Source organism: Henckelia pumila, unplaced genomic scaffold (genome assembly GCF_033568475.1).
Source record: "Henckelia pumila isolate YLH828 unplaced genomic scaffold, ASM3356847v2 CTG_461:::fragment_3, whole genome shotgun sequence".
Classification (NCBI taxonomy): domain Eukaryota; kingdom Viridiplantae; phylum Streptophyta; class Magnoliopsida; order Lamiales; family Gesneriaceae; genus Henckelia; species Henckelia pumila.
Window position 1 is genome coordinate 11,660,261 of NW_027331831.1, and position 22,527 is coordinate 11,682,787.

General features: G+C 31.7%; 1 long non-coding RNA gene across 2 annotated transcripts; it reads right to left on the reverse strand.

The window, feature by feature from the left end:
- Window positions 1–7,318: 7,318 nt before the first annotated feature.
- On the reverse strand, window positions 7,319–21,061 carry LOC140872106 (uncharacterized). 2 transcript variants are annotated; one of them, XR_012147760.1, is made up of 3 exons: window positions 19,044–21,061; window positions 18,843–18,964; window positions 7,319–7,557 (listed from the first exon to the last, which is right to left on the reverse strand). It is a non-coding gene; the product is annotated as an uncharacterized lncRNA (long non-coding RNA). The 2 variants fall into 2 exon arrangements; XR_012147759.1 differs by lacking the exon at window positions 7,319–7,557 and having other exon boundaries at window positions 18,734–18,964.
- Between the last annotated feature and the right edge of the window lie 1,466 nt (window positions 21,062–22,527).

Here is a 22,527-nt window from a genome sequence, read left to right on the forward strand (position 1 = left end):
TTTGGGGATATTCTCAGAATTCTAATACCTGATTCGGTATTAGTTGAATTGATGTATTGCCACTTGAGTAGCATAATTCCCGTAACAGCTATCAGATTGATACAGCGAACGTATTTTGAAATAGTTGATGATCAGAATATCATAAATTTTCTTGATGTAGAATGATATTTGAAAGTATCAACTATCAAACCAGATATGATTTGAGAAATAACAGAGAATATGAAGATTGATCTGTACAAAATGAAAACAGAGCAGAATAAACAGAGTTAGAGATATATATATAACTTTTGAAGCTGGAACTAATTGGTCAGCAAGAAATTTATTTTGAATTATCATCTGATTCAGAATAGAAAAAAAAAAAACAATGTAGGATATACATATTCAGAATATGAATGTTTGATACAGATCTTGAAGCTATGAACAGAATGACAAAGTATATTGGATATATGTCATATGCAGAGCATAGAATGACATAGAAAAGTTAAACTTCACTGTATGAGATTTCAAACAAAGTTAGTGAATTCATTAAAAGATTTATTCTTTCCAGCTCAATATGATGGATCAGATTTGTTCCACGTATCTAACTAAAGGAATTGTCAGTTAGATTCTTCATGTGTACTATAATCAGACAATGTCAATATTGAAAAGATTTTGAGTTAAGTCGAGTCTTCGACAGGTCCTTGATTTGGGAAAAGAAACAGCTCAGAGAGATTTATTTTCAGATTAATTAAAGTACAAGGGAAGAGACGCTGAATAGAAAAGATAACTTGACAAGAAATTAAGAGATGAGATATGAAGTTCAGAGTTATATGATTGAAGTGAGAATCACTTCAGATAATCATTCCGTCTATGAGATTTGATATTCAGATTGAATGCGATTTCGAGAACGAAATCGTTCCTTAAAGGGGAGGAATTGTAAGGCCCGAAAATATTAAGTTATTAATTATGGAATTTGAGATTTAAATTCTATAATTTGGGAAAATATTAATTGAAGTAATTATGGAAATTAGAGATTTAATTTCCGAGTCGAAAATATTTAATTTGAGAATTTACGGATTTTGAGAATTAAATTTCAGGATTCTTAAATTAAAAGAATAAAATATTTGGATTAAATATTTATGGAATTTAAGATTAAATTCCGAGATTCAAGAATTCAAGAGGATTTAATTTGAAGATACGGACCGATCAGGGGTTATTTTGCTAATATTGAAGTTTCAAGGGCTAAAGTACAATTTATCTTTTTAATTTTTAATTCGAGAATATTTAATTTGAGAATTTTGGAGTTTAAATTTAAATTCTAATATTCTTAAATTATTTGAGATTGAAATTGAATTAAAAAGATTGGCCGAGGATTGATTTTCAATTATCCAAGAATTTAAGGACCAAAATGCAAATTTTTGTATTGCAAGTGGGATCACTCGTGGGCTGCATATATCTTTGTGTAAATGGATGAACATTTCATCAGATTTTTTTAACAGAAGAAGTTGAGAGAGAAAGCCCATGGTCGATTCTTTCACTTCCAAATTTGATAGAATTCGATCCGCCCGGTAGAATTTTAAATAAATTGTATATTTGCGATCAAGGCTTTGAGTTCTACGTTTTGACGTAAGTTTTAAGAAGTTCTAAGATGTTTGAAATTTTATGATCTTGTTAGAATTGAGATATGATTGTATAAATATGTTCTAGTATAGAGGACGATAACATATCTAAGACGGATTGAGAAAGATCGTCGTTTGAACATGTTTTCGAATTTTAGATGTATTTTCGAAAATCTGAATTTATGGGCTGTTGGATTTCGAGATTTTGATGATGAATTGAGATTGATATTGAGTTAAGATCATTGTTATAATGATGTTTGAGCCTTTGGAATTATCGGTTTTGAATCGTTACGTCGCCGGTTTGAGTTTTGATTGATTAATCAAGATTTGAGATTGTTTACTCTTACATAAGATTGAAATGAGAATGAAAGATGATAGTTGAGATAATATACCTTCATTTCACATTTGAAGTTAAGGATATCGAATTTGAATCGATGAGTTCGATTTTTAAGTGTTTGAAGTTGAATCAAGAATTGATTTAGTCTTAAGCTATAGATTGCAATTTATATTATTTTTCCAGCCTATGTTCGAGATTCTCAAGCTTCTAATATGCTGGTTTATCGATGATATACATGCTAATATGCGTTGGTTTAAGTGAAGAGGATTAGTTTTATTGTTATATCGAAACCGGATTGAAGAACGGATGCCGTATGAACTTGTTATGAATTTTCAGAATTGTCTTCAATTGTATGCCTACTGATGTAGCTGATATATGATGTATTCTTGCTGGTATGAGATGTTTATGAGTTAGATATGATTGTTAGAATTTTTGGAAATGAGTTACGGTTGCCGACTTTTAACCGTTATGCCGTTAAGTCAAGAATTGGCAAGTGTTTGAGTTGAGATTGATTGAGCTGAATTGAATTGAGTCATTGTTGATTTATGTAGCTTGAATATGCTTTATTTCAGATTTTTATTGAAGTACTTAGAGCTCGCAAAGATCAGCATCGAACCGAGATAGAATAAGACAAAGTTTGTGAAGTTAAGCCATGACGATCAAGTAGAGTTTGAGCAGAATTTTGATAGCTTTTGGTTCTGCTACAGCTTGGGAAGATTTGAAGAATTTGACACCACGATTGACAGGTATAAGATGACTTCGAGAGTCAGGGATTTAGATACTCGAGAATGATGCTTCTTGAGTTATCCCGAACAAATCACATATTTGTTTATTTGCTTGTTCTTGATTGAGAACTTGTGTTATTGTTGTCGATCCATCTCAGGTAGTGGATCTTTGATTTTGATTTTGATATGATATGATATATAGAATTGATTATAATGCCAAGGTCTGAGGCGACCTTATTTTCACATTAGAAGTGACGATTATAGATGGATATCCATGTCAAGATCGGATACGAATTTTGATGGCAGTGATTTGATCTGAATCAATTCTTGATAGCGCGCTATATAAATCTTTTGATTTGAAGTATTTATTTTGAAGATTTGATTTGATATGTTTCGAGTCTATATGATATTGATTTTACCTGTATATGTCTTTTATACTGGGGATTATATTCTCACCGGAAGTTTTTGGTTTTTGTCTTGTTTTGTATGTGTGCATGGCAACAGGTGAGGCAGAAGCTAGCCAGAGAGAACATGGGTGGCTCGAGAGAGAGATGTAGCATGTGGTGACTCGGGTTTAGAGGAAGTTGTTGTCTTTAGAGGTTTTTAAACATGTTAGAAACTATGATACTTGATTTTGTATTGTATAGTTCTTTCATGTTTTAATTTATGAGATGAATGTATTAAGCTTTGGGCTCTTGTATGCTAGTTCATTAATGTATTCTCATGTTTCCAAGCTTGAATTGATGGAGTTTGGAATTGATTTTGACAGCACAAAAAATCAGCAGCAGATTCGAGCAAATGCTAGCTCGCTCGATCGGTAGACTTGCACCGATCGAGCGAGGCAACCTTTGGCTCAAACCCGAGAGTGGGTAATTTCTGCTCGCTCGATCGGTGATGTTTAACCGATCGAGCGAAGCTTAATTTTAAAAAAAAAAAAAATTCTCTTGTTTTAGTTTATTCTTTAATTATATGATTAATTGTGCTTAATCGTTAATTGCCCTTAATAGGAGATTAGCAACCCGAGGTCCCCACAGCACACCAGCGTGCAGGGATTTTGTGTGCACCGCGTGATATTCGTGCGAATATCTGAAAATAAAAATTCGATGTTCGCGTGAACATCACGTGGTGTACACAAAATATCTTCACACCGGTGTACAGGGGATCATTACTCTCTCTCTCTCTCTCTCTCTATCTTTCTATATATATATATATATATATATATATATATATATAATTGAACTAAACACATCATAATAAAAACTAAATGCTTGATTCCCAAAATATTCTGCAAGCTCAACAAGTAGTCCAGAAAACTTGGCAAATCAAAAAGCAAGGCAAAAAAAGGACAAGCAATAAGAGACACGTGAATCCTTGCAATCCAAAAATCATCGAGGGCAAACCACTTCAGCGGATCCATTTTTACCAACCAAGCTATAACCACATCAATAAGCTTCCTACTTCTTTTGAGTTTGCCCATATCAGTGACTTAATTAACTGTCATTTATTGAAAGATTTGCAGTACTGACTGAATAATTTATCTCCTCTCTTTCTCCCAACAATAGAACAACTCTTTCCACAAGATGTGACGCCATCATGGAGCTATAGTATCTCCAAAATCCAATTAAATCAACAACATATCTTGTATATAATGTCTATAATTTTAACTTTGAATATTTTTTATCTAGATATTTAGTTATTACTAGGAAAAAAGCACGTGTGCTACGCGTGGAAAATATATGAAAAAAATGCGACGAAAATAAATTTTTTTTTTGAAAGAATCATTCATTAATACCACTAATGTCAAAATACATTTGGAAAGAATCATTCATTTATTTAAAATATTTTTATTCAGAAAGAACTATTAAAATAATACTACACATGCCAAGAATTTAATTAATCAATATTTTTCCTTTTGCACATTAATAACTTTAACTCCTGTTTTATTTCTTTGATTCAATAGTCGCCTTCTTCTTTGAGTAAATACAGCTATGTTATTGTCTTCTTCGATGTCAATGGTTTTATATTTTGGTTCTTTTGATTCTTTCACATCATCTTGCTTATTTGTAGTTTTCAATGAATCTCTTTGTTTTTTCGTTTTTCCATCCTTGCAACTGGTTTGCGCCTCTTCGGTTTTAGATATTTTTGTGTCGAAGATTTCTAACAGCGACTTTTGGAAGCCTTCCACTACTATAGACAAGGTTTTTTTTCTGTTTATGAATTTCTTGATCCATCTTGAAAAAAAACACATGCTCTCCCTTGATTGTGTTGTCAAGAGCAATAGGAATTTTTGTTTCAACCAGTTCCTGTAATTATATAATTTCAATGGATAGATCACTAAATAAGTTGAATGGAGAGTTAGTAAACACTAAATTTGAGACTTGAGATTTCGATTTTTGGTAGGAATTATGTATACCTTATTGAGTAATTCAATGTATTCCGTCACAAAGCAACCAATAAAAATTGAAGCGACATCTTCAAATAACGTAAGTCTTGCTGAATCGTCATTATCTTGCACAGTCATTGTTAAATAATACCTGTAGCGATTCACTTTGTATCAAAGTATAGGCAGATATTTTTTAACATCAATACAACATATGAGTGTATGATTTTACCTTTGCACAACCTGAACAGTTTGGTTTGTGCAATTTGCACAACTGATTCCATTTGTTGTTTTAGTGATTGCTATTAGACAATTGGCACATGCTTCATACCTTGGTTTTGATTGATTTTTGATATCACATATAGTTGTCTTAAAGCAGTAATACATCTCCTGTCAAAAAGAATAAAAATGTCAGTATTTATTGATTACATAAATTCGCTTACATGAACATATTTAATTTATTTATATTGTATTTATATTTATATTTATATTATATATTTAGTAGCATTATCTTATGGAAATCTATTTTGAAAATGATATACCGAGCTTTAATATGTTTGTACCTGCTTCAAAGAATCATTTTTATCCACCAATTGCTTTAGTTTGATTTTCTCGCATTCCTTGATTGATTTTTTCGTCCATAGTATATTTAAATCCTGTTTTCCCATAATAATTTCCAACCCACGCCAAAAAGTTTTTGTTAAGTAGCAGAAAATAACTTTAAATGAAAAAAGAACAATGATTTTTTTTGTATCATAAGTTTATTTTTTCTGCTTCGCTGCATTTTGGGTTCTGTAGAATTTTAGTTGTAAATGTTTACTGCAACTTAAGAAATCGTGGATTATAAATAGGAGGATGACCCAAATTATTCATGAACATAACACAGGTGAATGATACAAAATTTTATGATAATACCATTATATATACTCATTTTAAGATTTCTAAAGGCAACGATTGAGTTCTGAATACGAATTTCTTCTAGAAGTTTTCCTCCATTCAGTGCGAGATCAACCTATAAGTTTATTGTGATAGTTTGGAGCCTGGAAGAAACAATATATAGAAATAATAATGTTGAATTAGGTAATTATATTTTACGAACTTACATTGTGTTAATCAGAATTACTTCCCTTCTGTAACCAAAGTTGATCTTGTCTTCTCTTGCATAACGGGTAACTTGTCGGACTTTCATCAAAATAAGACATAAAATGGAATAGAGTTTAAACAAACTCATAATTTTTTTCATATATTTAAAAGAATAATTGCAGCGACATTTACCATATTAATTATCAGTGGTTGAATTTGCTTTTATATAAGCAAACTCTTTAAAGTCGAAGTTCAAGCTGTCACATGTCAAATATGATTGTGTCTCGCTTACGGTTGTTGCTCTGTGCAGCCGTAATTCAATGCTTTTATAACATTTGGGTACTTTGTGTTTATTGGTTGGAGAATCGGGTTCTCGATGATATAAGTCTTGTTGACCTTCATTTGATCTTCAAATAGTTGGATAATGTTTAAAAACATTATAACATGAATCATTGTACCCTTCAAGCAGAAAACACAAGAAAATTCAGTATTTTAAGTTAATACAATAGGTAGAATATGATATTTTTAGTATGTGTTTACATACGAAGAATACTCATAAAGATGTTGGTTGTGCTACAGACCGTGTCACATTCATTTACATAATTAAGTGGCCATTTTTAAATATTTTGTTTTCCTCTCTCGATTTAAAAGTAAAATAAAGTTGGTATTTGAATTAATCAAATCATCACAATTTACAAAACGTGATTGATCCTAATAAATATCAATCAATACGTAGAAAGATACAAAAAAAAAAAATTAAAAAAAATTAGAAAAAATAAATTAAAAATATATATAATTAATAACTTCACGCTAAACAATTAGCAGTTTTTCTTCTATTACTTGAAAACTTACTTCATCGTCCATGAATATCATCTTCCGGATTGTTGTTGAACCTTGCATTGTGGAGGTCTGATTTCCTTGTCTAAGAAATGGTACTTTAATTCTCACATTTTTCTGGTTTGTTTGAAGTGAATTGATAGAAGCAATAACAGAATTATCTATTTTCATCATTAAAAGAAAACGGTCAGACTCTTTTGTTTTTCTCGAAGAGAAATTGGGAATAACTTTGGTTGATTTGTTATATTATATATATATATATATATATATATATATATATATATAGATTGTTTTTCAATTATTTTATTGGCAGGTATTGAAATGTGAATTAATTTGGTCTTTTGGATTAGTTCTCACGGTTTACGTTAGTTCTCACCGATTCAAAATTCGTTGGTTTCACTATAGTTCTCACCGTTTCAAAAGTAATAAAATAAAATCTAAAAGTGAACGAAAGAAAACATCTGTGGCTCCAATGGAGTAAGAGAAAAGGCTTCCAATGTCCACAACTCTTCTTGTTGGTGCTTGTCTTCTTCTGCTTCTTTTCAAATCGGTCAAATTAGACATTGAAGCGGCTTTCTTATCGACATTCATAATTTGCTACAATCAAAATATAAATAATAAATAAAATTAATAAATACGGTAAAATCCAGAGGATCAATAACCCTAACGCCAGAGCTCTAATTTAATTTAAATAAATAAATGAAAAAAAATTTCCTACTGCAACTCATTAGTAATTAGCCATTCAGCAAAATAATTAATTTTAATACTTGATAATTAATCAAAACAACTTCCAATTTCTCATCATTCAATCATACTTTATCAAAAACTCTCAATAGTTAATCTCAAAAGTTTAACTAAAATTTCAAAAGACATATTTATGCATAATTTAACATTTAATCTTAAACAATCAATACTAATTAATCTTTAGACAAATCAAATTTAAATAAAGTGAAAGAAATTTCCTACTGCAACTTTACTAATTAGCCATTCAGAAAAATGACAATGGAGCTAATTAAATCTGAAATCTTGAGCAATATCAATATCTATAAACAACGTTATCTCCCATGGATACTTATCCAAAAATTCTCTAAATATAATATTTATAAACTTTTCTTGATCTCAATTAAGTTAAGCTTTTACTATAATTTGTAACTAATAATTTAATGTAACATTCACTAACCTATAGCATATTTAGTCTAAATATTTAACACTAAAATAAAATATGTTCTGTGATTTTTATTTAAATTTGCTAACCATTTAGATGCAAATGCACGGTGGCACACTTAGAACGAATTTGCAGAATTTTAGAATTGACCATTTATATGCATACATACACATTCATACACCAATTCACCTACTCCAAAAGCATTTGCCTTGTTTAAACTTTTGAGAGTTTTTTATATTAGTATGATTGAGTGATGACAATTGGAAGTTGTTTTGATTAATTATCAAGTCACTTTTATCAAAAACTCTCGATAGTAATTACTCTCGAAAGTTTAACTAAAGTTTTAAAAGACATATTCATGTAGAATTTAAATTTAATAATCTTAAACAATCAGAACTAATGAATTTTTAGACAAATCAAATTTAAATAAATGAAAAGAAATTTCCTACTGCAACTTTACTAATGAGTCATTCAAGAAAATGACGGTGAGGCTAGAATTTAACATTAATAATCTTAAACAATCTAAACTAATAATTAATCTTTAGACAAATCAATCAAATTTTTAAATAAATAAATGGAAAGAAATTTCCTACTGCAACTCATTAGTCATTCAGTAAAATAAAGGTGAGGCTGTAATGAATTTTAGTTATAATTAGTCATTCAGTAAAATAAAGGTGAGGCTGTAATGAATTTTAGTTATTAAGCGATCCAGTAATATCCCTTCATGGTAATAATTAGTATAATAATATTAGTTATTATTATTGTGTTGTACACGAAAATCTGATAGGGGTGAAAGAGTAAATTCACAATTGGAGTGGTGAAAATTTATTCACATTTATATATTTATATATTATATATTATTATTATTATTATTATTATTATTATTATTATTATTATTATTATATAGGAGATAAATACAGGAAAATCTGATAGGGGTGAAATTTATATAGGAAATAGATAAATAGATATTATTGTGTTGTACAAGAAAATCTGATAGGGGTGAAAGAGTAAATTCACAATGGAGTGGTGAAAACTTATTCACATTTATATATTTATTATTATTATTATTATTATTATTATTATTATTATTTATATAGGAGATAGATACAAGAAAATATGATAGGGGTGAAATTTATATAGGAGATAGATATTATTGTGTTGTACAAGAAAATCTGATAGGGGTGAAAGAGTAAATTCACAATTGGAGTGAAAAATTTATTCACACAGTGAAAAATTTATTCACACATTTATATAGGGAAGATTATATAGGAGATAGATACAGGAAAATCTGATAGGGGTGAAATATATATAGGAGATAGATAGATATTATTGTGTTGTACAAGAAAATCTAATAGAGGTGAAAGAGTAAATTCACAATTGGAGTGGTGAAAATTTATTCACATTTATATATTTATTATTATTATTATTATTATTTATTATATAGGAGATAGATACAGAAAAATCTGATAGGGGTGAAATTTATATAGGAGATAGATAGATATTATTGTGTTGTACAAAAAAATCTGATAGGGATGAAAGAGTAAATTCAAAATTGGAGTGAAAAATTTATTCACATTTATATAGGGGAGATAGATAGATAATTAATAATAGCAAAATTATATAATTTGAATTATATTTAAAGTAATCAGAATTTTCACTTAATTAATAAACTTCTTAGAAAATGTAGTTTGAATATCTTATTATAAAAAACTTATAGTTTGGTTTAGTTCATTTTTCCAAAAAAAACAATAAATGTGATTTCGATTTCAATTTTTGGTCGAACTAAACCACACATGAACATCAAGAACTTGTATTTTGAAAAGGTTTTGAAGTAAGTAGCATGATCGTCAATTCCATTCAGTGCATAAACTTTTTCCGATAAAAGAGTTGTTCGAGTTCGATTCAAACGACAAAAAATTCCAACCATGTAACAATTTTTTTTTAAAAAAAAAAAACCAATGGCATGATCATTATTGAGAGCCATTAGCCTAATATATAGTATAGAGTACTGTTTTTCTTAGCCTAATAGTAGAGAGTATTAATTATATCATGATACCGTATACTTAACGCATGCAACATTAATATATTCGTTTACTTTGAATGTATGCCTACATGCATTCAATAAAATCTGATTTGCCTCAGTTAATTCTTCACTCGCCTTCAAAGTCAGCAATTTTGCGAAAATGTTGGTGTTTCTTCCGTCAGAAATCAGCTCCAAGATCGAAAAAGAATCCCTATCTATTTATATAGTGTATATTATTGCCTCTCCTCTCCCATTAAAATCCACAGGTTCTTGATCACCAGCAACAATATTCATGTCGGCCCACAACGTTAACCTCCGCGTAGTATTATCCGATACAGCGCGCATAACCAATGCCAACCGCTGCCATTTCTTGGTGCTCTCACTTCTCCTTGACCTGCCTCTGAAGTACTTCTCCGCCTTCGCGACGTTCGATTATACGCAAGTGAAAAGATAATTATTTTTTGATATATTTTCATGTTTTGAAAGATTATAATATTGTGTTTTGTCTTTCTAGAATTGATACTTAATATTGTGTTTCTTATCTATATGTTTGATATATTTTAAACTATGAATAGTTTTGATTTGAATTGAGATAATATAATATTTCTAGATTTAAAATATGGTTGATTGGATTATAGAATGATATTTCCTATATTTGAAAGAGTTTAAATATTTATATATTTACTTGATTATTTTGTAGGAGATATTATTCACTTATCATAATATATATGTATCTCCTAACTTATCTTTATTTTCTTATCTTTGTAGATTGGTTCGAGTTTGAAAGGAAAGAAGATCAAGATTTATTGGAGATAAGATTGTTCAAACTTAATTGGGTGTCCTTCACGTTGAATAAATAGGAGAGCAGATCGTACAGAACGTGGTGTGCAGAAATATAGAGTTTGAGCGAGATAAAGAGAGCGCACCACAGAGCTTCATATAGACAATTCAGAGATACATTCACGAGAAATCAAGAGCTCTGAATTGAAGAAGAAGATCGAAGATAGCACAACAGTGGTTGTTGCGTTTCTGTATTGCCGTGAAGTTTTTCCAGAACACTTGGAGTTTACACTTGCAAAAGTGTTGGTCGAAAGACCTTTTGTTGTTCTCATATTTCGGCAATCAGAACCAACTCCTTATTCGGTTTTATTGTTCTACTTTCAGTAAACTTTTAAGGGAGTTGTTTTTATTTATTTATTTTCTCACATATTTTGAGAAAATTGATTTTTGAAATAATTCACTAGTTTTAGGGTTTGTAAAACTCTTTGATTATTTTCTAGTGAAAGTTTTGCCCTGAGGCGCTGCAAGAGTATTTTATACTCTTGCTTAAATATTTGAGTCTGATTTGTTTGGTTGCTTATCTATTTTATTCATTGCTTTCAAAAATTCTGATGCATGGTAATCAAGGTGTTATTGAAGATGTTGTCAACACCTAGTGACAACATCTGAATCTGTTTTATGTGCAGACTTTTATTACTTTAGTCCTTGTGCATATTTACTCTTGAGTATTTTTATTGTTGGTTTGCTGTTACTATTCACGTTTTAATATTTTCGCTGCATGTTGTGTAGGATGTTGTCAACACCTAGTGACAACATTTGATTCTGATAATTTTTATGAACCATGATATCCCTTACAAGTGGTATCAGAGCCTACTCTTGATACACTAAAAGCTGATTCTGGATTATTTTTTCAGGAATATTATGGAGTCAACAACAGCAAACTCATTCTTCAAACCTCAAGAAGTCTTTGAATCGGATTTGGGAGATGACTCGTTGTCACTCATCACAAAGAAGTTTGGTGAATATCTGAAGAAGATGAGGGAGACAAAGAAGACCGATCAGAAACTCAAAGCTCCACTTTTTCCGGCTGCTAACAAAACTCTGAAAATAGGCGGGCCTGATCAATCATCAAGGAAGTTTCCTGATCCTCAAAAGCCTCGACTTATGCTGGAAGGAAAGAAAAATCCTACTGTAAAGAAGATTGACACGGTGTATTGTCATGAATGTCAAGGCTATGGTCATTATGCCAATGAATGTGCAAATACGGTTCGGAAAGGGATGAATGCATCTTTGTGTGATGAAGAATCTGAAAAAGATAAAGAACAGACTGAAGAAGAAAGCCACACATCCCTTACAGCATTGATGGAAAGAAAGAAGCTGATGCAAGTCAATCCTTTAGGTGTTGCCGCAGGTGTTGCCACACCTGGCCGCAACATCTCCCAAAGGTCAGTATGTTTAAATTCTTTTACTGCTGATAATGTGTGTAATACTGATGCAGGTGATGAAAGAATGTCTCTTGAAGATGTGCGAATGCAATATGAAGAGCTATATGCTGACTAGATTGAAAGAAACAAAATGAACACTATTTTTTCAAAGGAAAATGTTGATTTGAAGGCTTCTATGTCAAGACTTGAAGTTATGCTGAGTAAGAAAGACCTGGAATTGTGTCAGGTAAAGGATGAACTCATGAAAGCTAAGGCTACACTAGCTAAATTCAATTCAAGCACAACCAAGCTTGATTCTTTGCTCATGATGGGAAGAGATGGTAAGGCTGGACTAGGTTTTGAGAACAGTAAATTTGAGGTTGGTGAATGTTCAAAAGCTCCTGTGTTTTTCAAAGAAAGTAGCTGTCCAGGAAGCTTAATAGAAAAGGTCACAACAACCAATCCCCCAAAACCAAAGCCACAGCCTACTGTTCCTATAAAGTCTGGAAGAAAACGTAAGTTTGTTTGTCATTACTGTCATAGACCTGGTCATATCAAACCATACTGTTTTAAGCTGCAGGAAGATTACAGACAGAGATCTGCATCGAAGGTGTTGCCTAAGGTGTTGTCAACACCTTTCCACAACATCTCCAGAAACAAATCTACTGTAAGGCAGGTTTGGGTACCAAAAGCTGATATTCACTGCTATATGATTTATACTGTTTCGAAAACTAATGTTTCAGGTGCTTGGTACTTTGATAGCGGTAGCTCACATCATATGACAGGTTCTAGAAAGTTTCTCACAGATTATGTTGAACAGAAGAGTGAGAAAGTGACGTATGGAGAAGCAACAAAGGGAAATATTGTAGGAACTGGATGTTGCTGGTTTGCCTAAGCTTCGCAACGTGCTTCATGTTGAAGGATTAACTTCAAATTTAATAAGCATTAGTCAGCTTTGTGATGACAACTTGCATGTGCAATTTGATAAGAAATTATGCAAAGTTTTTGATAGCTCTAACATGTGTTTGATGATAGGTATGAGGTCGTTTGATAATTTCTATCAACTTGAAGAGGAGATGGCATGTAGAAATTCAAAGGTAGATGAATTTAACCTATGGCATCAAAAGTTGGGTCATGCAAACTTCAAAACTTTGAAGAATTTAAGTAAGTTTGATGCTGCTAGAGATCTGAAGAAGAAAACTGTCGAAGATGAAATTTATGATCTGTTTGAAAATTCTAGAAATTTAGATGTTGTCCAAGGTGTTACAACACCTGTGACAACACCTCCTACAGAATCTCCAGAAACAAAAAAAATTGAACAATCCACTGCTGAAAATGAGGATGAAGACAGTGAGGTCATTGTAGATGTGCATGGAGATATGCAAACCCGAAGGACGAAAAATGTGGATTATCGAAAGATGGCTGAACTAATTTGCATGTGCTCCACGTCTTCACAGGTAAGATTTTTGTGCTGTGTCAAAAAAAAAAGTGAACCCAAAAATTTTGGCACTGTATGGATTACAGCAAGCACCACGTGCATGATATGGAAGATTAACCAAATACTTGCTCAATCTTGGATTCAAAAGAGGTGAGATTGATAAGACATTGTTTGTGCAAAAGTCTCAAGGTAATATTCTTATTTGCCAAGTTTATATGGATGACATAATCTTTTGTGCTTCTTGTGAAAAACTTGTTGATGAATTTGTGAAGTGCATGTCGTCTACTTTTGAGATGAGTATGGTTGGTGAATTGAATTATTTCATGGGGTTGCAAGTGAAACAAATGCATGGTAGAATTTTTGTGTGTCAAATACAGTATGCTAGAAATCTTGTGAAAAAGTATTTGAATGAAAATTGTAAACACATGCGTACACCAATGATGTCAAGTGAAAAACTGTCGAGGGAAGATGTTGTCGAAGGTGTTGACAACACCCTCTACAGAAGCATAATTGAAAGTATCTTGTTTTTTTGTGCTACTGGGCTAGATATCATGCTTAGTTGAATGTGTACTGTGATAATTCAAGCGTTATTGATATATGCAAAAATCCAGTACAACACTCTCGAACCAAACACATAGACATTTGACATCACTTCATTAGAGATTTGGTCGAGAAATGCATGATCTGTATTGAGTTTATTAGAACGGATAACCAATTAGCTGATATTTTCATTAAAGCATTGGATTTCGAGAGATTTTTCAGTCTAAGGAAGTCTCTCAGTTTGTGTGCATTATAGACAGAACTGAGATGTTGTTTGGAGTGTTGCCAACACCCTGCGACAACACCTTTTCATGCATGTGCATCTTTAGGATCATTAGACATGTTGCATTCATGCATACACTCTGTTTTGTGAAGTGTTTGATACTTTGTAATCATTGACCAGTTTTCACTCAGGATTCTTTGCAAATTGTTTTACAGTTTAATGAGATTTAATTGAAGAAGAGTTCTGACTAAATCACGAAGTAGTGGAGGGATGTTCGTGTATTCCTCCCAAGTGAAAAGTGATTTCGCAAATTCAGAAACTCAAAATAACAAAATGGTTAAAAAAGATCATCTCAATCATCAAATTTGATTGAAAATCAGAAGCAAATGGAAAAAGCTACCTAAAGGGGTCCGTTGAAAATCGTTCTTTTAGTGTGCAGGCTACCACTTCTGTAATAAAAATTTAATGGCTATCTGGAAATAAAATTTTTTGAGAATCATGAAGTGTTGCTGGAAGATGTTGCCAACATCGTGGATAACACCTCACTTGTCAACATATTATTTTGCATGTGATTGCATTTTATTGCATTGTTACACTTTGTTTTTAGACATAATTAGGACATGCATATTTATTTTATGGTGAATATATCTTGCTGAGAAGTTTGAAGTTCGAAATAAGCAAAATTTAGTGATTTGCCCAATCCCCTAATATTTCGAATTGTTTTGTGATTGAAAGAGTTTTTAGTGGAGTTTATTTCGATGTGGAGTTTTTTTATGGAAATTTTGTGAAAATCAATTGGCTTGATTTATTGCCTTAATTCGGAAATTTGTGGCCATAATGATTTTAAAATCCATTTTACCGTGGCAATTGTTACTGTTAGGGAACATTAATTGCGACCGAGTGATTAATAGGTGAAGGGTTTGTTGTTTAGATTTGATCTTATCATCAGAATATTTTATGGTCTTGTTACTCTTTGCTCACCCTCACCACATTATCACTTCTACAGAATTTTGTCGGTCCTTGCATTATTGTCAAATTCTTCTCTTCTTATTCTAACTGTTCAAAATTTTATGGCAGAGAAGAATTTTAATTCACTGATATTCAAACAGAGATGAGCTACAAAGAAGATGTTGAGCCGGATGTTGACAACATCTTAGAGGATGATTTTTTAAAAAAATTGAGATATTTGATGGTCATTGTTACTGCTACTGATCCATCTTTGATGGTCATTTTTACTGCTGTTGATTCATCCCTTGCATTCTCTGATGAAGGCTCTGAGGAATCTTTCTCAGAAGCAGATGTTTCATCAGATGCTGCTGACATTCTTGCTGACATCTTAGATGAGGAGTATTTGAATATTGTAGAATTTTTCAGAATTCGAAATTTGCTGGCTACTGTCACTGTTATTACACCTTTCTGTAGGAAGCCGGTGTTGCTGTTTCTGCGGAAGATGTTTTTGCAGGTGTTGCTGACACCCTGGACAATACCTTAGATGAAAACTACCGTGTAAGCCAATCATATTCCTCTGTTTTTTTTTTACTGAGAATGCTGCAAACGATTGGCAACACTATGCCAATTATGACTTCATTGAAGACCACATCATTGATTTGGAAGCATATGACGCACAAAATCTGGTAAGAATTTTCTAACTCATAAATATGTTCGCTACTGTGATATATACTACTCCTTACTGTAGACCTATGGTCTTGGAATTATACTGAAATTTGACTAAAGCTGTGTCGAACCCTCTTTCGCAAAATTTGGGAAAATTCATGTGAGGGTTTATATTTTCGAGTTTAGTCCTACTGTGATTAATGAATTTTTTAACCCACCCGAGGTGAAAGAAGATGTGCAGTCTGCTCTGATAAGATAGCTTATGTTATTTACAAGACTGCAATCAAGACTTGGACTCCGTCCACAAATTCCATCTTTGTCAGCAAACAACAAGTTGGTGTGTTGTTTACTATAGGAACTGGAGCAGCTTTGAACTTTGGAAAGCTTGTGTTTTACTACAGTTATGCAATATGCAAACTATGGCTTGCACCTGCATTACTTAAAGATAACATGAAATTGGAACTACCTTGGTCAGAAACAGGTGCTGCTGCAGATGCTGTGGCAGATGTTGCCAACACCTCCCCTGCCACTGCCATATTTGTTCCTCGTACTTCAACAACGGGATTCTATCTTTATTCAATCCCAGATGCTGCATGTTGAACAGAAGATTTTACAAGCCAAAGAAGACATTGCTTACTATGAATCTCTTATGTCTTAATATCGAATTTTTCTTGGTGTAGGTACCTCTTCTGGACAAAAAGGGGGAGAAGATTTTGAATCTGGTGGCTCTAGCTCTGATGGAGAAGATAGTGACTCTGGTTCTGAAGGAGAAGAAGCTAGTTCTGGCGAAGCAAATGATAGATCATCACAGAGCATTAAGTTTAATTTTTTGTGGTTTATTTTGCTCTGCTCTGATTTGTCTTTATGTTTTTGCTCTGATCTGGTTCTAATCAATGTTAGCTTGTTTGATTATGACTCTCTGATTTGTTCTAAGTTTTTTTTTCTGCCCTGACTTAAGTGTTGTGAGGAGATGTTGGGAACATCCTCGACAACATCCAAGCTTTGACTAAGGGGGAGAATGTATTTTTGTCTTCAGGGAGAGAATTGATATTCAGGAGAGTTGTGATGTGTGCTAAATTGATTAAATGTGTTTTGTGATTCACTTCTGAAAATGTATTAAGTATTTTCTGATCTTGCCAAGTGTTGTGTGCAGGTGTTGCCAACATCCTTGACAACACTCAGAATTAAAAGATCAAATTCAGGGGGAGAATTGATTTGATAAGTTTGAACTCAGGGGGAGTTCTGAGAATTAATATTCAGGGGGAGTTGCTGAATTGCTTTTAGGTGTTTTGTCCAGAAAGGCAAAAAGGGGAGATTGAAAGGATAATTATTCCTTGATATATTTTCATGTTTTGAAAGATTATAATATTGTGTTTTGCCTTTCTAGGATTGATAGTTAATATTGTGTTTCTTATCTATATGCTTGATATATTTTAAACTATGAATAGTTTTGATTTGAATTGAGATAATATAATATTCCTAGATTTAAAATATGGTTGATTGGATTATAGAATGATATTTCCTATATTTGAAAGAGTTTAAATATTTATATATTTACTTGATTATTTTGTATGAGATATTATTCACTTATCATAATATATATGTATCTCCTAACTTATCTTTATTTTCTTATCTTTGTAGATTGGTTCGAGTTTGAAAGGAAAGAAGATCAAGGTTTATTGGAGATAAGATTGTTCAAACTTAATTGGGTGTCCTTCACGTTGAATAAATAGGAGAGCAGATCGTACAGAACGTGGTGTGCAGAAATATAGAGTTTGAGCGAGATAAAGAGAGCGCACCACAGAGCTTCATATAGACAATTCAGAGATACATTCACGAGAAATCAAGAGCTCTGAATTGAAGAAGAAGATCGAAGATAGCACAACAGTGGTTGTTGCGTTTCTGTATTGCCGTGAAGTTTTTCCAGAACACTTGGAGTTTACACTTGCAAAAGTGTTGGTCGAAAGACCTTTTGTTGTTCTCATATTTCGGCAATCAGAACCAACTCCTTATTCGGTTTTATTATTCTACTTTCAGTAGACTTTTAAGGGAGTTGTTTTACTTTATTTATTTTCTCACAAGTTTTGAGAAAATTGATTTTTGAAATAATTCACTAGTTTTAGGGTTTGTAAAACTCTTTGATTATTTTCTAGTGAAAGTTTTGCCCTGAGGCGCTGCAAGAGTATTTTATACTCTTGCTTAAATATTTGAATCTGATTTGTTTGGTTGCTTATCTATTTTATTCATTGCTTTCAAAAATTCTGATGCATGGTAATCAAGGTGTTATTGAAGATGTTGTCAACACCTAGTGACAACATCTGAATCTGTTTTATGTGCAGACTTTTATTACTGTAGTCCTTGTGCATATTTACTCTTGAGTATTTTTATTGTTGGTTTGCTGTTACTATTCACGTTTTAATATTTCCGCTGCATGTTGTGTAGGATGTTGTCAACACCTAGTGACACCATCTGATTCTGATAATTTTTATGAACCATGATATCCCTTACAGCAAGGAACTCCAATATGGAAATAAACCAACTCATATCATATCAATACAAATAAGGATATTAACAAAAGCAGCTTTACTAATTAAATTCATACCCCACGAAAGTTTATACATTATCAAGAAGCAAGAAAGTCTGGAGACTTAAAAAGCATATGATAACAAATGCACCTTATGAGATTCTTGATTCTTGTTGCGGCCCTTTTGGCCGAGACTCTGAAAAGTGCTTCCTTAGGACATGAGAGAAGATCGTCATCCATGCCAAGTTTGGTTCTCAAATCATCAGGCAATGCCTGTCAATATCCAGAATAGAAATGCCTTGGGAAAAAAAGAAAAATGAAGCATAAAGAAAAGGTCGGCTATTTGTCATACCATGATTTCATTGATCGTTTTCTTAAGCTGCATTTGTTCAACATAAGTACGTGGAGCATATGAACCTTCCAATCCCAGCTGTTCAGGTACACATTTTGTCCTTTCACGACGAGGCAGACTCTACCACGTACCTGTCTCAAATAAAGCATTTTCAACTTCTTAAATAAACACATGGAACGAAAATACTCCAAAGTCGAGCACTTCATTGCTTTGTTTTTTTTAATAGATAACTATAATGAAAAAGAAGGAAATTTGGGCAATGCACAAGTTAATTATCAGGAGGAAGATCCTGATAGGATGAGTAGCCACACAATGAAAATTTTAAGTTTCATGCGTTTAAAAAATACCATGAAATAGATAGTAGGTGGCAATCAAGTTAGAAAAAAACAATATTCAATTTTAGAGAATTCAGTGTCCATGAGAAAGAAGAATGGAAGGGGGAAAACAGTGATGAAACCATACATGGCAACTCACATAAGCATTGGCCTTAGAAGTTTCATACCATCGCACAAAACCATACACTGCACAACTCCACAAAGCAACCAACAGGCTTACAATTTCGATCATTCATAAATAAATCCACCAAAATAAATGAAACAAATTGAGCATCAAGACGTATCTTCCACAATGCTTTGCATATTTCATCCAAATCATAATTTAAAAAAATGACAATAAATCCAAAGATGATCGACATTAGAACAATGCGCAACAATCACAAGAATGCACTAAACGAAATAAAAGTCATATGCAAATTAACAAATCACCAGAAAATCAATTCTAGACAAAATAAGAAAAGAAAAGTTACGATTCATAGCAGAAAAAAAGGGTTCTTGATACGCTTTCGGATCTAGATACCAAAACAAACCGAAACAATGCAGCATACCCCCGCAAATAAGAGATCAAAATCAGTATCCCATTTAAAAGAGATTGAGAATCAACCCTAAAAACATAGGAGAGAAACAAGTATACCTGATCTACGATATCAATCTTTAAGTACACTAATTGCCTGAGCTGATACTCTGATTCAATTATATTAGTCGGGATCAACAAGAAAGGAAAAGGGTGTTAGCTTATCAGCATCAATTCTTTTATACGAGTTGAAGTCTGGTTAGTGATATGAATTTTGATTTAGGGAGTTTTTGAGGAACCGTGAAAACTTGAGAATTTGCTGCGAAAACTTCTGCACAAGACTTACAGAAGATCATAGAAACTAACAACAGGTAGATCTTTATTCTTTGATTTATTAAAATCCACTTTTCAACCATGGAAATTGCCAAGGGCCGTGACATGAACTTTGTGAATAGATTCTAGGAAGGAAATGCACTAGTTCCAAATTGTTTCCATTTCCTTCCAATATGCAATTTGACCAAGGGGGCTTTCCATAGCTTTACACAGAAATCCTTCAACTGCTTCTCCTTTGTTCTTCTGGCAGCAATGTCTTCTTCCCAGACAACACTCCCCTGCTCTGTGAATTCGACTGCCCAAATAAACTTCAACTTTGGAAATAAAGCAAGAAGCTGTTTCTGAAAAAGAAACCTATGCCTGAAATGGAACATGTGCCTGATAATCGGATGAAGTAAGGCATTATAATAATCAACCTTGGATGCACACGTGGGATCGATGCCTGTAGTATCATCAATGCGGCTCCTGGCAGAAACTAAGATGAAGCTTGATACATCCGATTTATACCCAAGTAAAGGCAAAGATCTTGGTCGTTTCAAATCGCAGGAGAATTGGATGTTTAAATATTCAACGCAACTGAATTTTTCCAAGAAATTGAGAATGCCCGGTGACCAAGAATAACTAAACAAGCCGGTAATACGAATTTGAACGGAAATAAAGCGGGTCTGAAGAACAAGTGTGGCAAAAAGCTTGGACACCAAAGAACAAGTGCATAGACATTTGGCATCATTGATTTTGTCGAAGATATAGGCGATTACCTCTGCTGGGAGCCGATCGAAATACTTCTCTTCCACAAAGGCCATCGTTTTCCTCCTTGAAGGGGAGAGGAGACTCAATTCAATTATTATAGTTTGGTTGCCCTAAGACATTATTTATTGGAGACGATACTAAATAATAAATCTGCAGAAATTAAAAATAGAAATTTTGGATTTGAATTTGGATTTGGATTTGTTGGATTATGGAATTTTTTCAAAAATTTGTAATTATACTTTTTTCACTTTATTTTTAAAATTTATTATAGTGGGTGTTAATTTAGATTTTGTATTTATTATTTAATTACAAACTCAAATTTTCATAATATGTAATTTTTAATTGTTATATACACAATATAATCAGTGTATTACACGATTGAGATATTAGCCTATATCTATATTCTATATATATAATAACTGAGTTTTTGCCATTTTTGGCAAAATCCCGCCAAAATCATATTGCCAAAAACGAAAATAGTATTATGTTAATTAATTACATATAATTAAGTGAAAAATAAATTTTTAAATAATGCATAGATGATATATACACGTATATATAAATATAGATTGATATATAGATAAAATAATGTTGCTAAATTACCATATATTTATAAATCTAAATTCCATGATTTCATGTATTCCATATATGATTATTGATTTCCAAAGAAGTTAAAAATGAATTCCATGATTTCGTATATTCCATATATGATTATTGATTTCCAAAAAAATTAGAAATCATGTTTTTAGATTAAAAAAATCTCGCTTAATACTTTCAAATATTTATATACATGCACAATATTTCATTTTCAAATTGACAATTACACATCTAAAATTTAAGAAATCAATCCTGATTTGTATTTCCGAATGAAGTTTGGATATTTAAAGCTATTTTTTATATATAGCATATGTTTATACGACATATTCATATTTTTTCACTATTTAATTAGGGTCCGTTGATTTCATTAGATTTTTTTAAAAATAAGTGTTTTTTTAAGTTGACTTTTGAAAACACTTTTTAAAGTAAAATTAAGTGTTTTTTTAAGTTGACTTTTAAAAACACTTTTTAAAGTAAAAACTGAAATAATTTTTAAAAAATACTTATTTTGGCTTAAATAAAACACATTTTAGTTAATAAAAGAATTTTTTTTAAAAAAAAACATTTTTTCTTTATTGTCTACTGAAATCAAACGGGCTTTTAGTCATGTAATCTATCATAACATAATAACATCAAATCAAATAAAATGTATAAAAAAAATTTATATATTTGTGTGAGAAATACATAATATTTCCAATTTGAACTAAAATTAACGTCCATCTTTCAAATGAAAAAAATTAATATTGATAAATATTAAAATTACACCAAAAATATTATATATATATATATATATATATATATAATTTCCGTATGAATATGAAATCAATAAACATTTAAATGGTCAATATAGATAAAATAATGTTTCTAATTTACCACATATATATATGTATAAATCTCAACTCCGAAATTTCAACATTCTATACATAATCATTGATTTCGAAAAAAAAATAAAAAA